Source organism: Notamacropus eugenii, chromosome 2 (assembly GCF_028372415.1).
Source record: "Notamacropus eugenii isolate mMacEug1 chromosome 2, mMacEug1.pri_v2, whole genome shotgun sequence".
In the NCBI taxonomy this organism is placed as follows: domain Eukaryota; kingdom Metazoa; phylum Chordata; class Mammalia; order Diprotodontia; family Macropodidae; genus Notamacropus; species Notamacropus eugenii.
Window position 1 is genome coordinate 145844994 of NC_092873.1, and position 14100 is coordinate 145859093.

The window sequence follows — 14100 nt, forward strand, 5'->3', positions numbered from 1 at the left end:
CTTGTTTTGAAAAATGTGATGTTTGCCCTGATAATGCTCAGCCAGCATATCTACCAATTTAGTACCTGAGCAGTATTCTGTTACCATCCTCCTCACTTGGGTAAAAATTCCCTACAGGGAAGAAAAAGGACCTTTTACCTAATCCTAAAAGAGGTTAAACTGCATGTAGATATTTTGATATATACTATATACATTTCCAGAATCATATATATGCTTTCCTGTTTAAAAAATAAGTACAACCTAAGAGATATTGCTAAGGTTTTTAATAACTGAGAAAAGCACAAGCAGAATCCAACAATTTACATTTTCCTCAATTTTGTTAAGTACAGTTAGCAGAGAAAAGATCCTAATGAGGGGATATAACATTCTGTAGCAAGCAGTTTTAATTCATTTGTATGCATTGAGGCAAAGAAGGATAGTATTTGTAGTTATAAAATTATAAGAAGTGAAATCATATCTTTATATACATGATTAACATGCTGCCCACTTTCTGATAGGGAGATGAATGGTTCAGGGTGCAGATTTAGACAGATTTTTTGGGCATAATCAGTATAGGAATTTGTTTTATTTGGCTCAGCGTATTTGTTTTAAATCCCCCTAACCTCCCCCCCCCCTTTTTTTTGGAGAGATAGGGGAAGATAAAAGGGAGAGGTTGATTTCATTAATTGAAAAAAATTAAATTAAAAATGGGGGGAAAAAAGCATTGTAGAAATTATTTTGTTGGCCCTGCCACAGTGTTACCTCCTTTTTTCTGTGAGTTTCACTTCTATTAATATAATTTAATATTACATAAATTTTTTTTAGATAATACCGTAATGTATATATTATGTTGTAACATAAAAATGAATTAACATAAAATGAATTGATAAAAAACAAACCATTTATAAAGTTCCTCCTTTTTGCTAGATACTTCATGAGGTTCTCAGCCAACCAAGACTGAAGAGAGATAGTTCGTGCCCCCCAAGTACTTTGCATTCTATTGGGGGAACAACACCTACATTTACTGGTAAGTACAAAATTGATGCAAGGTGGTTTGAGTTGGACATCACTAGCAGCTGGGTGTTCAGGAAAATCCTCATGTAAAAACTTTTTACTTGATCTGAGTCTTAAAGGAGATTAGGAAATTCTGAGAGGTTGGAGTGGCTTAAAATTTAGCATAATATGCAAAAGAACAGTAGTAGTTCTCATTAAAAAGTATACTGGAATTGGGATCAGAAGACCTAACTCATCCTCTTTGCTGCTTATTAGTCATTTACTAGAGGAAACTTGTCTGGCCATTTAGTTGCTCCTTCCTTTAGTTTTCTTATCTGTGAAGTGGTTAGAATATGTTCACTACTTACCTCAGAGGGATTGTGAGGAAAGTTCTATTATGAAGGTGATGTTGTATTCTGTTTTACAGGAATTAATTTTTACTTAAAATTTTATAATTAATGTTCATTAACAGTATTGGTATATAGTTTTTCTTTGCTTTATCCTACACCCTGGTTTAAATATTAAGACTATATTTGTCTCATTAAAGGAACCTTATAGAGTGCTTTCTTTTTCAAATTTCTGATTATATTTTTTGTAGCATTGGTGATTTGTTATTTAATAGTTTGATAGAATTTGGCTATAAATCCATCAGGATCAGGAGTTTTTTCCTTTGGTGGTTCTTTTACAGCTGGTCCTATTTCCTTTTCTGAGACTGTCTTTTTTTTTTGATTTTCAGTCAATCTTGAATGTTTTACATTTTGAAGGTATTCTCATATCTTTTGTGTTCTCATTTTTGTTCTATGTACATAGTAGTTTCTGATAGTTCTTTATATTATCTCTGGCTTTGTTGTGATTTCACTTTGTTCATTTGATGTTTTGTTTATATTTTCTGATTTTTCTTTTTAATCAGGTTTGTTTTATATTTATATTTTCTTCTGTTTGTATTCCTGTTGCTTCCCCTGTCCCCTGAATTAGAATTTTTTGTTCTTCTTCCTCTTTTAAGGCAATGTTTTGTCTTTCTAGTTATTTTTGGTTAATAAATCTTCGTTTGACTTTGTTCCTACAGGCTCTCTTCCCCTTGTTCTAGAACCCTTCGCCTTTGGTTTGTCATACTTTCCCTAGTTATGGTGTTTTACTTAATTCATTGTTGTTTCTTTCTTTTCTGTAATTATATAATGCTTCCCCCTTTTTCCTCATCTCAAGTAGTTAATTAAGATCTCTCCTTTTTGTAAGTATGAATCCATTTTCTTTTGCTTTGAACTCTTTTGGGGTATAGGTCTAGTAGTGGTATCACTGGGTCAAAAGATATGCACAGTTTAATAGCTTTTGGAGTGCAACAAGGAGCTTACATTCTAGTGGGGGGAAACATATATTATCTAGGTATAAAAAAGAAACACATAAAGCAAACTCAGGTGATTTTTGATGGGAAGGAACTAGCAGCTGTGGGGGACTGGGAAAGCATTCTTATGAAACATGATATTTGATCTGATTCTGAAAGTAAATCAGGGATTTCAAGGGGCGTAGGTGATGAGGAAGAGAATGAAAAGTGTAGGGAATAGTCAGAGCAAAGACATGAAGAGTTGATATCCTGTGTGTGCAAAAAGCACGTAGGCTAGTGTACAGTTAGACCAGAGTATGTGGAAGGAAGTAATGTGTAAGAAGACTAGAAAGAAATTACCAGACACTTATTCATCCATTCAGTCCATCTGTGTGTCTATCTATTATTTCATCCATCTGTTTATTTATTTATTTATTCATTTGTCCATTTTTACTTGTTTTAATCAGCCAAAATTATCTTTCTCTTCCCCTCCCCCACAATAAAAACAAAACCTATTACAAATATAATTGATAATATTTCCACATTGGTCATGTCCAAAAAAATATTTGTTTTATTCTGCATTCTATGTTTCTTCATCTCTCTTATCAGAGGCTGGGTCGCATGTTTCTACGTTAGTCCTCTGGGATCCTGCTTGGTCATTATAATAATATGAGTTTAGTTCAACAGTATTCCATCACATTTATACACCATAACTTGTTTATCCATTCCCAAATTTATGGATACCCCTTCAGATTCTCATCTTTTGCCACCTCAAGAAGAGTTCTAAATATTTTTGTTCATCCTTAGGGTTTGTTTTGCTTAGGGCTGCTTCCTTCTTTAATCTATTCTCCATCTAATTCCCCTTTCCCCGTCTCCCCTTTCCTTCCTTTTCCCTGTTGAGTAAAATGTATTTATGTATCCAACTGAATGCTTCTGTGTATATTATTACTTTTTTTTCCCCACCAGTTCAGATGAGAGTGAGATTCAAGTGTCAGCTGCTCCTCTCTACCTACCCCCTCCTCTTTGTGCATACTGATTATGTGAGATAATTTTCCCTAACTTTTCTTTTCCTCTTCCTAATTCCCTCCACTCTCCTAGTTTATTCCTCTTCCCCATAACATAACCACTCTCAGGCCTTGTCTAATTGAACTCCTTTGAACCCTGATGATGACAGAGGTTAGAAGGGATGCATGTATAAATCTCTCCTCTGAATTTACAGTTTATCTTTGTTTAGTCCTTTATCAGTGTTCACCTATGTTTACCTTTATATGTTTCTTTTCATTCTTGTGTTTGAATTAAAAAAAATTTCTTTATGCATCAGGTCTTTTCATCAGGAATGCTTTGAAGTCCTCTTTCATTAAAGGTTCATTTTTTTCCCATGTAACATTATACTTAGTTTTTCTGGTAATTTGTTGTTAGCTCTAAGTCCAGTAGTGGTAGCTAGGTTGAGCAGTGGATAGAGTGCTGGGCCTGGAGTCAGGAAGATCTAACTTTAAATCTGACTCAAACAACTTACTTGCTGAGTGACCCTGGGCAAATCACTTTCCCTTATTTGCCTTAGTTTCCTCATCTGTAAAGTAAGCTGGAGAAGGAAATAGCAAATCACTACAGTATCTTTGCCAAGAAAACCTCAAATGAGATCATGAAGAGTTGGACTCAATTGTAATATAGGGAAAATAACAGCAACTTCCTCAAAAGGGTTGTTGTGAAGATTAAATGAAGTAATATTTGTAAAACACTTAGCACAGTGCTTGGCACTTAAGACGGACTATATAAAGTGCTTTTCCTTTCTCTTATGATGGTACCCTTCTTGACCTTGAACTTGATGTTGGGGCTGGGTTTTGGCACACTGAGAGGGAAGGTCTGAGCTGGTCTTGTTTCCGCTTTCTTGGATTATTCTGCATTATGTTATTCCATGATCTCAGGAACAAGCTTGAAAACTTCAGATTCTTTAGATGTTCCCAAAATGGTTTGATCTAGGGCACAGTTTGATTGCTTTCTATCAAGTATGAATTTGCAAGTGTGGATTTGGTTATGTGTAATAGTAGGCTGCTGCTGGACTCAACTCCTTTCAGGCGGCTGGGATGCTCTGCTTGGTGAGAATGGCAGAAAGGTAGGATTCTCTTTAGTTTGGGATTCTTGCCTTGCTTATTCTTCTGGAGGCCGTACTAGATGCTAAAAATGAGATCTTGCTCTGTGCCTGGGGTCTGATCCATGCTGGTATTGATTGCTGACTTTTGAACTTCCTTTCTACTTACACAATTCAGGGGGCTTCCCTACCTGGAATGTCACCTGTCTTGGCAAGTCCCCTTCCAGTCTGCCCTGATCTGTGACCCAAAGCTCTGTAATGAGTAAAAGAGCTGATAATTGTCACCTGTCCCTGTTACAGTGACCCAGTATGGATCTGGGCCTCCTCTTGTCCTGGTGCACAGCCTCTCTGTGGGCAATGGAGTGTTCCTGCCCTGACCCAGTACTTAGTGTTCACAGTACCTGTAGACTTCCCTATTTTCCCTATGTCAAGCTCGGCTGGACAGATGACTTACTGGACTTTTCCTGGATTTCCCTATCAGTATTTAGTCTGGTGCACTTTTTAGAAATATTTGAAGAAGTTTGTGGAATGGGATTTACTGTTTTACATCCTATTATTCAGCCATCTTGACTTGGCCTCTTCTGTGGATATCTTGTCCTTTAAATAAAGGGAGCCTCTTAAGTTTGAGAAGAGGTTGAACCTGTACTTTAGGAAAATGAACTTGTTGGCTGTGGAGCACGGATTGGAGTAGAGAAATATGAGACTGGTAAAACAAACAGGAAACTTGCAATAGTTGTTGCAAGGGGTAATGAGAGGCTGCATCAGGATATGGGCTTTATGAGTGGAAAGATGTAGAATTAGAAATGAGAAGATTTGGCAGTGAATGAGTTGAAGGTGATAGCAAGGATATGGACTTATGTGACTGGAATGATGATTTCCACAAGTTATAGGGAAATGTGGAATAAGGGTGTATGGTGGGGGAGAAGATAGTGAATTTTCTTTTGGACATGTTGATTTTGAGATAACTGTGGGACAGAGTTGAAGTTTTATTGTGGATTCCTTTCTGATTGTTAGATTTCATAATTCTGCAAAGTACAACTTGGAACTTACATAGTGTTGCTCAGTTTATTATCTTTTTTTCTAAGGATATTAATATAAATCATTTTATAATTATAAGCAAACAAAAATGCCTGTGAAAAATTCACATATTTTAAGTAAAATGCGTCTTCTCTTGCTACACTTCTTGCCTTTTTTTTCTCCTTAGCCCCTGCTTTTTTCTCCAAAGGGAAAAAGAGTTTGCAGGGAAGTTCAAAGTATAAAGATAGCTTCAACAAATTCTGGAACACATTAATCTTTGGGATTCAGGATTCAGGAAGGAGAAATAAAAATTTAATTGTTTTCAGTTTTCTACAGTCACTTCCATATATCTTAGATTTTCCCCCCTTCTTTCCCCTCTTATCCCCTCCCTTCCTCAGACAGTGTGCAATCTTTTGTAGGCTCTACACATACATCCTTATTAAATACATTTTCACCTTAGTCATGTTGCATAGAAGAATTAAAATGAATGGGAGAAACCATAAAAACAAAACAAAACATAACACAAGAGAAAATGGTCTGCTTTATTCTGTGATCCAATTCCACAGTTCTTTCTCTGGATGTGGAAGGCATTTTGCCTTGAGGCCATTGGGAATTTTTTAGGTCCTTGCATTGCTGTGAAGGGCTAAATCTACCAGAAAAATTCCTCGCACACTCTGGTGGTTACTGTGTACAAAGTTCTCCTGGTTCTGCTCCTTTCACTCAACATCAGTTCATATAAGTCCTTCCAGGCCTCTCTGAAGTCTTCCTGTTCATCATTTCTTATAGCACAATTGTATTCCATTACATTCATATACCGTAATTTATTCAGCCATTCCCCAATTGATGGGCATCCTCTTGATTTCCAGTTTTTGGTCACCACAAAGAGAGCTGCTATAAATATTTTTGTACATGTGGGACCCTTTCCCATTTCTATGATCTCTTTGGGATAGAGTCTCAGAAGTGATATTGCTGGGCCAAAGGGTATGCACATTTTGGTAGGCCTTTGGGCATAGTTCCAAATTGCTCTCCAGAATGGTTGGATTAGCTCACAGCTCCACCAACAATGAATGTGTTCCAACTCTCCCACATCTTTTCCACCATTTATTATCTTCTTGTTTTGTCACGTTAGCCAATCTGATAGGTGTGATGTGGTACCGCAGAATTGTTTTGATTTGCATCTCTCTAATCAGTAGTGATTTAGAGCATTTTTTCATATGACTATAGATAGCTTTAATTTCTTCCTCTGAAAACTGCCTGTTCATGTCCTTGACTATTTATCAATTGGGGAATGACTTGTATTCTTGTACATTTGACTCAGTTCTCTATATATTTTAGAGATGAGGCCTTTATCACAGACACTAGTTGCAAAAATTCTTGCCCAGTTTTCTGCTTCCCTCCTAGTCTTGGTTACATTGGGTTTGTTTGTGCAAAACCTTTTCAAAATTATCCATTTTGCACTTCATAATGTTCTCTATCTCTTATTTAGTCAAAAATTTCTCCATAAATCTGACAAATACGAAATCAGAATTTCTTGAGAATTCTTGAAATGACAAATTATTCTGTATATTTCATAATATTTTATTTATGTTTTTAAATAATAATGAATGACCATAATAACAATAATTTTTCTATAATAGGATTATATATATGATTATATTTTTCATAATATTTTATTTGTTTTTAAATAATAATGAATGACCATAATAACACCAGTTTTTCTATGATAGGATTATATTGAAAGTTTCATAAGTTTACTGTAAAGAAAAAGACATTTAGTAACAATTGCATGGATGGATAATTATTGTTAGCAATATATTGTGAAAATTATTTGAAACCTATTTGACAGCCAAGCTGACTGCTTCCTTTATTTTTCTTAAAAAGTTTTCTATATTGTTCATATTCTTACTCTTTATTATAAATATCTAAAAATGTGTTTAAATAGGAAAAATTAAGTTTAGTAGTAATTATGGAGAATTACAGCCTGTAGCAAATATTCAAACACTGGAAAATACTAGTGAAAATTATTAGATAATATTTGAATTGATAGGACATTCAGATCTCTTATAAAGGTTAACAGTACTATATAGAATCATATGTTAAAATTACCATTTTAAGGATTTATTTTACTTCCAAAACTTATTTATTGGACTACTCCCCATAGGATTTGTATAAAGTATATTGTACATATAAACTTATTAATATTTTATTTGCAAGAATGGCACAGTTAATAGCAGATAAGACCACAAATATAAGCTTATAGCATGGTGGCAGAGCAAGACTGAATAATGGGGAGCACTTCCCTCCTGTGTGCTCCTTTCCTGTTGAAATATTTACTGTCTGTCAGCTTCAATTTTGTGTTGTCAGCATTTTCTGCTATTGCTTTCAACTCAGGGTAAGTGGATTCCTTTGGACCAAGAATGTCTCTTATGTTGATCAGTTAGCTTTTAAGTCTCTTAAGAGAATTTAATAATTTTCCCTGATTTGTTGCCTGATTTTCTTCAGCATTTTTGATTCCAAAAAACATAAATTTCTATAGGAATGCTTGGAAGGAATTCTACAGAGAAAACTCTGTTTGAATTTGCTAAAAAGGTCAAATTGTTCAACCTTTAGGGTCAGCTTTATATAAGTCTTTTAAGTCCTGCAAAGGATGAAGTACTGGACTTAGAGTTAGGAAGACCTGAGTTCAAATGTTGTCTCAAATATTTTGTGACTCTGAGCATGTCATTTGACCTTTCTCAGCCTCCCTTTCCTTATCTGTAAAATGAGGAGGTTGGACCAGAATGGCTGTTCTGTAAGTACATATAATGTGTGAAGAAAGGTCAGGCACATCACAATTCCCCTCTTCCTCCCATCCCCTACTCTGCAGATTTTGTTGGTGGACTTAACTTTTTCTGCCAAGGCAGACAGGCAGTTCTTCAGCAATTTATACTTGTAGAAATTTGCATAGGGGTATTATATGGTTAAATGACTTGCAGAGGGGCCATACAGCCATATATGTCAGACTTTTTTTTTTTTTTTAGATTTCGACATTCATTTCCACAAAATTTTGAATTCCAATATTTCTCCCCATCTCTCTCCTCCCCCCACCCCATAACACCCTGCATTCTGATTACCCCTTCCCTCAATGTACCCTCCCCTCTATCACACCCCACCCTTCCCTTATCTCCATCTTCTCTCTTTTCTTGTAGGGCAAGATAAATTTCTATACCTTATTACCTGTGTTTCTTATTTCCCAGTTATATGCAATAATAATTCTCAACATTTGTTTCTAATACTTTGAATTCCAACTTCTCTCCCTCCCCACCCATCCCCACTGAGAAGGCAAGCAATTCAATACAGGCTATATGTGTCGTTTTGCAAAAGACTTGCATAATAATCATGTTGTGCAATACTAACTGTATTGCCCTCTATCTTACCCTGTCCCTCCCTTTTTTTATTCTCTCATTTGACCTTGGCCCTTCCCAAAAGTGTTTACTTCTAGTTACTCCCTTTCCCATTTGCCCTCCCTTCTTTCATCCCCCTCACCCCACTTGTCCCCTCCTCCCCTATTTTCCTGTAGTGTAAGATAGATTTTCATACCAAATTTAGTGAGCATGTTATTCCCTCCTTAAGCCATATGTGAAGAGGGTAAGCTTCACTTTTCCACTCTCCCCTTCTCCCTTTTCTCCTCCATTGAACAAGATTTTTCTTATCTCTTATGAGTTATAGCCTGCCCCATTCCATTTCTCCCTTTCTCCTCCCAGTATTTTCCTCCCTCACTCCTTAATTTTTTATTTTATTTTATTTTTTATGGATATTATCTCTTCCGATTCAACTCAACCTGTACTCTCTGTCTGTATGTGTGTGTGTGTGTGTGTGTGTGTGTGTGTGTGTGTGTATAATTCCTCCACCTACCCAAATACTGAGAAAAGTCTCAAGAGTTATAAATATAATCTTTCCATGTAGGAATGTAAACAGTTCAGCTTTAGAAAGTCCATTATGATTTCTCTTTCCTGTTTACCTTTTCATGCTTCTCTTGATTTGTGTTTGAAAGTCAAATTTTCTCTTCAGTTCAGGTCTTTTCATCATGAATACTTGAAAGTCTTCTATATCATTGAATGACCATTTATTCCCTTGAAGTATTGTACTCAGTTTTGCTGGGTAGGTGATTTCCTGGTTTTAATCCCAGTTCCTTTGACTTCTGGACTATCCTATTCCAAGCCTTTCAATCCCTTAATGTAGAAGCTGCCAAATCCTGTGTTATCCTGATTCTATTTTCATAATACTTGAATTGTTTCTCTCTAACTGCTTGCAATATTTTTTCCTTGGCCTGGGAACTCTGAAATTTGGCCACAATATTCCTAGGAGTTTCTCTTTTTGAGTCTCTTTCAGTGATCGGTGATGGGTGAATTCTTTCAATATTTATTTTGTCCTCTGGTTGTTGAAGATCAGGCCAGTTTTCCTTGATAATTTCATGAAAGATAATGTCCAGGTTCTTTTTTTGATCATGGCTTTCAGGTAGTCCCTGAAATTGTCTCTTTTAAATTGTCTCTCCTGGATCTATTTTCCAGGTCAGTTGCTTTTCCAATGACATATTTCACATTATCTTCTATTTTTTTCAGTCTTTTGGTTTTGTTTTCTAACTTCTTGGTTTATCTCATAGTCATTAGCTTCCCTGAACTTGATTCTCTCTTTTAAAGAACTCTTTTGTTCACTGAGCTTTTGAACCTCCTTTTCCATTTGGCTAATTCTTCTTTTTAAACCCTCCTCCTCATTGGCTTTTTGGACCCTTTTTCCAGATGATTTAGGCTCTTTTTAAAGGTGTTATTTTCCTCAGCATTTTTTTGGTTCTCCTTTATCAGGCTGCTGACAGGCTTTTCAAGTTCTTCTATGGCCTGAGCCCATTTCATATTCATTTTGGAGGTATTGGGGGCAGCGGCCTTGATTTCCTCTGACAGTATGCTTTGTTCTTCCTCATCTGAAAGATTAGAAGGAGACACCAGTTCATCAAGAAAGTAATCTTCTAAGGTCTTATTTTTTTTCCCTTTTTTGGGCATTTTCCAGGCCAGTTACTTGACTTCTGAATCCTTTGTCAAGAGGAGGGTCCTAGTGCTCCTCTTCTCTCCAGTACTGTGCTCAAGACTGAGATTCAGATCGGCTGCTCAACTCCTCAACTCCTCCAGGGGCTTTGGGTGGGGGCAGGGCCGCCATTGATGGCTGAGGTTCAGATCAGCTGCTCAGTTTCCCCAGAGGCTTTAAACTGAGCTGCCTAGACCCCTGTAGCCTCCTGCAGCCTGGTGTTGCTGCTGCCTCTGCCAACACCTGGGGCCAGTGCTGGGGGAACCCTGCTCCCCTCTCGCCCAGCTGGGAAAGCCCTCCCTGACCTTTGGAGCTTTCTTTGTAGCTTGTGAGTTGAGGGATCTGGGACCCTCCCTGCTGGGAATTCTGCCCTGGAGGTCTAGGATGTCAGACTCTTAATCAGCACTCTGCTTCTTCATATGACTGTTCTACCAGAGTTTTGGGTACTATACTGTATTTTCATTTTAAAAAATCTTTTTGTCTTGTATCTTATTTTGAACACAGCCCAAGGAGTAATATTTTAAGTCTTTTGAATCTTATGCTGGAAAATTTTAATTTTCTTTTAATTACTATACATTTCACATAACTAAATTATTAACATTATTGAATTGGATAATATTGTTTAAAAATGTTACAGCATTTTGAAATACGCATTTGTTCCATATAAAGTGACCAAGAAGTCAGTAGAAAAATAACATTGATTGCTGAAAATTCACTTTATATTCCATTATTTGAGAGTCAAGAGCAGCTAGTGGCACAGTGGAATGCTGGGCCTGGAGTCAGGAAGACTCATCTTCCTGAGTTCAAATCTGGCTTCAGACACTTGCTAGTTGTCTAACCTTTGGCAAGTCAGTTTGCCTCAGTTTCCTCATCTGTAAAATGAGCTGGAGAAGGTAATTGGAAACTACTCTAGTATCTTTTCGAAGAAAACCCCAAATGGGTTCACAAAAGAATCAGATATGGCTAAAAAATGACTGAATTTCAGAGCAACTTTTATTATGAAATCTGTATTGAGTTTTTGTTTTAAAATAATTTAAATGTTGCATATATGTAAACAATGTGCTAATGAATGCTTATGAAAGTAAATTTTTGCAAATTATTAGTTCAACACTGTAATCTACATTTTGGTAGGGATCCAGGTCTTCTTTGTGTGGCACAATGTTCCTTGCACTTAGGATGTGCTTCCCAAATGTTTTTAGGATTGAATTAAAAAAAATGGAACTTGGTTTATTCTTGGAAAAACAAACAAACCTGTATCTAGTTGAAGCCTTTGGAACTATGTAGATCTTAGATGTAGAGCTAGACAGGACCTTGGAGGTCAACTCCAACCTGCCCATTTTACTGATGAGGAATCTGAGGTCAGAGAGGTTAAGTACTGTACCCAAGATAAAATATGTGCTGAGGGATAAGAGTGTAAGTTTGAACTCAGCTCCTGTAATTCCAGGTTCAACACTCTAAACTGTTTTTCCCCTTCACCTTTAAGGAGAAAGATCTTTTGAATGCTTAGGAGAAAATCTTAGTGGAATTAAGAAAAGGAGCTGTACAAAATAAACTGAAAAAGGAACAAGCTTAAAGTGAGGGAGAGTGGATTCTTAGTTTGTGAAAAGTTCTTGGCAGCTCAAACATCACCATTCTGGGATGGCAGTTATTTTGAATTTAGACCAAGTTGAAGCTGAGTTGAATTTTAATTGTTGAATAATGCCTGTGTAATTAAGTTAAATGGAGTGAGAATTTATTATTTATAAGCATTTGCTTTCTTAAAAAAAGCCTCACTGTAGGGTATTGCCCATATCTGTTTCGGAGAAAAGGGAAATATTTTACTATTCATTGGTCTAAATAAGTGACTTTCTAAGTAAACGTAGTAACTATAAACCATATGTTGAATTTTTATGGTCTCAGTGGACTTAAGGGAAGAGCTAATTAAGCTTGCTTTAAAGGCAAGATGCCAAAAAAAGACAGTAGGGTAGAGTAAATTCATTGTAAGTTATAAATAAGCTTTTAAAATATTATGCTTTTATTTAACTGTGTTTTGGGAAGCTGAAACTGTTTAACCTCATAACAGACATTCTTTTGATATGTTGTCATGCTTTAGGAGTCAGAGAAGTAGGAGTACATTTTGTAGATAATGTTACAAATTTTAGTGTTTAGCTACTCTGTATGAAATTCTGCTTGTGACATATTAATAATCCTTTTAAAAATTAGGATTTTTGTTCCAGAAATTATAGTACTATTATATTAATCACTACAAACAAGCAAATTTTGGCAAAATGACGTTGGCAAAATGACCAATGAAGCTCAAGTTATAAGTCAGTTATTTGTTTTAAAATTTTCTGTTTGGTTCTACTTAATTTTGCATTATTGTGTAAAATGAGAAGTAAAATTTAATTCTTAATGCTTTTGTCTGAATATGTCCTTTTTTACAGTCAGTTATTTTGCTGTAAGTAGTCAGACCTTGTTATTAGTTAGACTATTTTTATAGTCAGTTATTTTGCTCTAAGTAGTTAGAAGGGGATGTACATGCAATTCAGAAAAAAAAATCATAATAAAGAACATCTTTAGTAATTCCTTTAATAAACTGTGCTAGCCCAATTCTAAAAATAATTTAAAAAATTTCAGCCTCTACTCAGAATCATTCCAGGTATATTAATTTAGTGTATTTCAACTCATGAAAGAGACTCTTCAAGTAACTGAAGATATTTGTTGGTAAAAGAAAAGAGATAGGTGGTTGAAGGCTTGGAAGGGTACTTTTTGGAGGGGAGTGGGGAATCCAGGGAAATTTGAGCATGTTTGTGGGTAGAGAGGAAAAAAGCTACTAAAAAGGGAGATACTGAAGTTACTAGAGGGAGGGGTTAATTGAGGGTCTTGGATCTTTGGGAAAGGATCCAGACCAAAGACTGAGGGTTAACCTTAACAAGGATAAGAGAAAATAGAAGAGGGAGGATGAAGATAGATTTTTTGAAATGTTGAAGAGGGAAGTTAAAGAATTTACATTGAATGACCTTGATTTTCCTCTGGACAGTAGGAGGTGTTTGGAGAAATTGCTGTGAGCAGTGTGGTAAGGATTTAACAGGAGTTGATAAAAAAGATTGCCAAGCTGCAGTGAGGATTTGGCTGAGATATTTAATCTGAATTAGCATGAATTTGTAGTGGGTCCAATCATCAGGTTTTTGATTTTCTCTGGAAACACTTAACTGTTTTGGGAACCAAGCAAGCAAACTGTGGGAATTGTCTCAAGTTAGAGGGGACAGTGGTCCTCTAATACCAAATTAATGACCTTTTTCTTGCAGCATGCCTGTTAAAAAAGGAGTACAGAATGAGATGAAACACTTCATCTACTTCATTATTTTTGCCTCAGGCCATGCCTAATTTTAAGGATAAGAGAAGTTGAAATTTTTAAATAAATGGTTAATCAGAAAATGTGTTTTTCAAAAGCCAGAAATATCAAGTGATAATTAGTTTAATTCTGAAACCCAATTAGCAGTCATCTGACAAGATTAATTCATCTCTACTGATATATACATTAGACTCTATTGAACTTTTTCCTTCCCCATCTCTCCTATTCCACCTTGACCTCTTGCTCTTTATGTGTATATATCATTCTCTTCCTACCATATCTTGAACCCTTTCATTTTTTTTTTTGTCTTTG

General features: G+C 35.9%; 1 protein-coding gene across 4 annotated transcripts in view; it reads left to right on the forward strand.

Annotated features, from left to right (window-relative positions):
* Window positions 1–14100, forward strand: part of MYO6 (myosin VI) — a 226644-nt gene that overhangs the window by 50101 nt on the left and 162443 nt on the right. For all 4 annotated transcript variants that reach the window (XM_072642643.1, XM_072642644.1, XM_072642645.1 and 1 more), the window contains exon 2: window positions 907–1006. The gene's annotated coding sequence lies outside the window, so the exon portion shown is untranslated. The remainder of the gene's footprint in view (window positions 1–906; window positions 1007–14100) is intronic.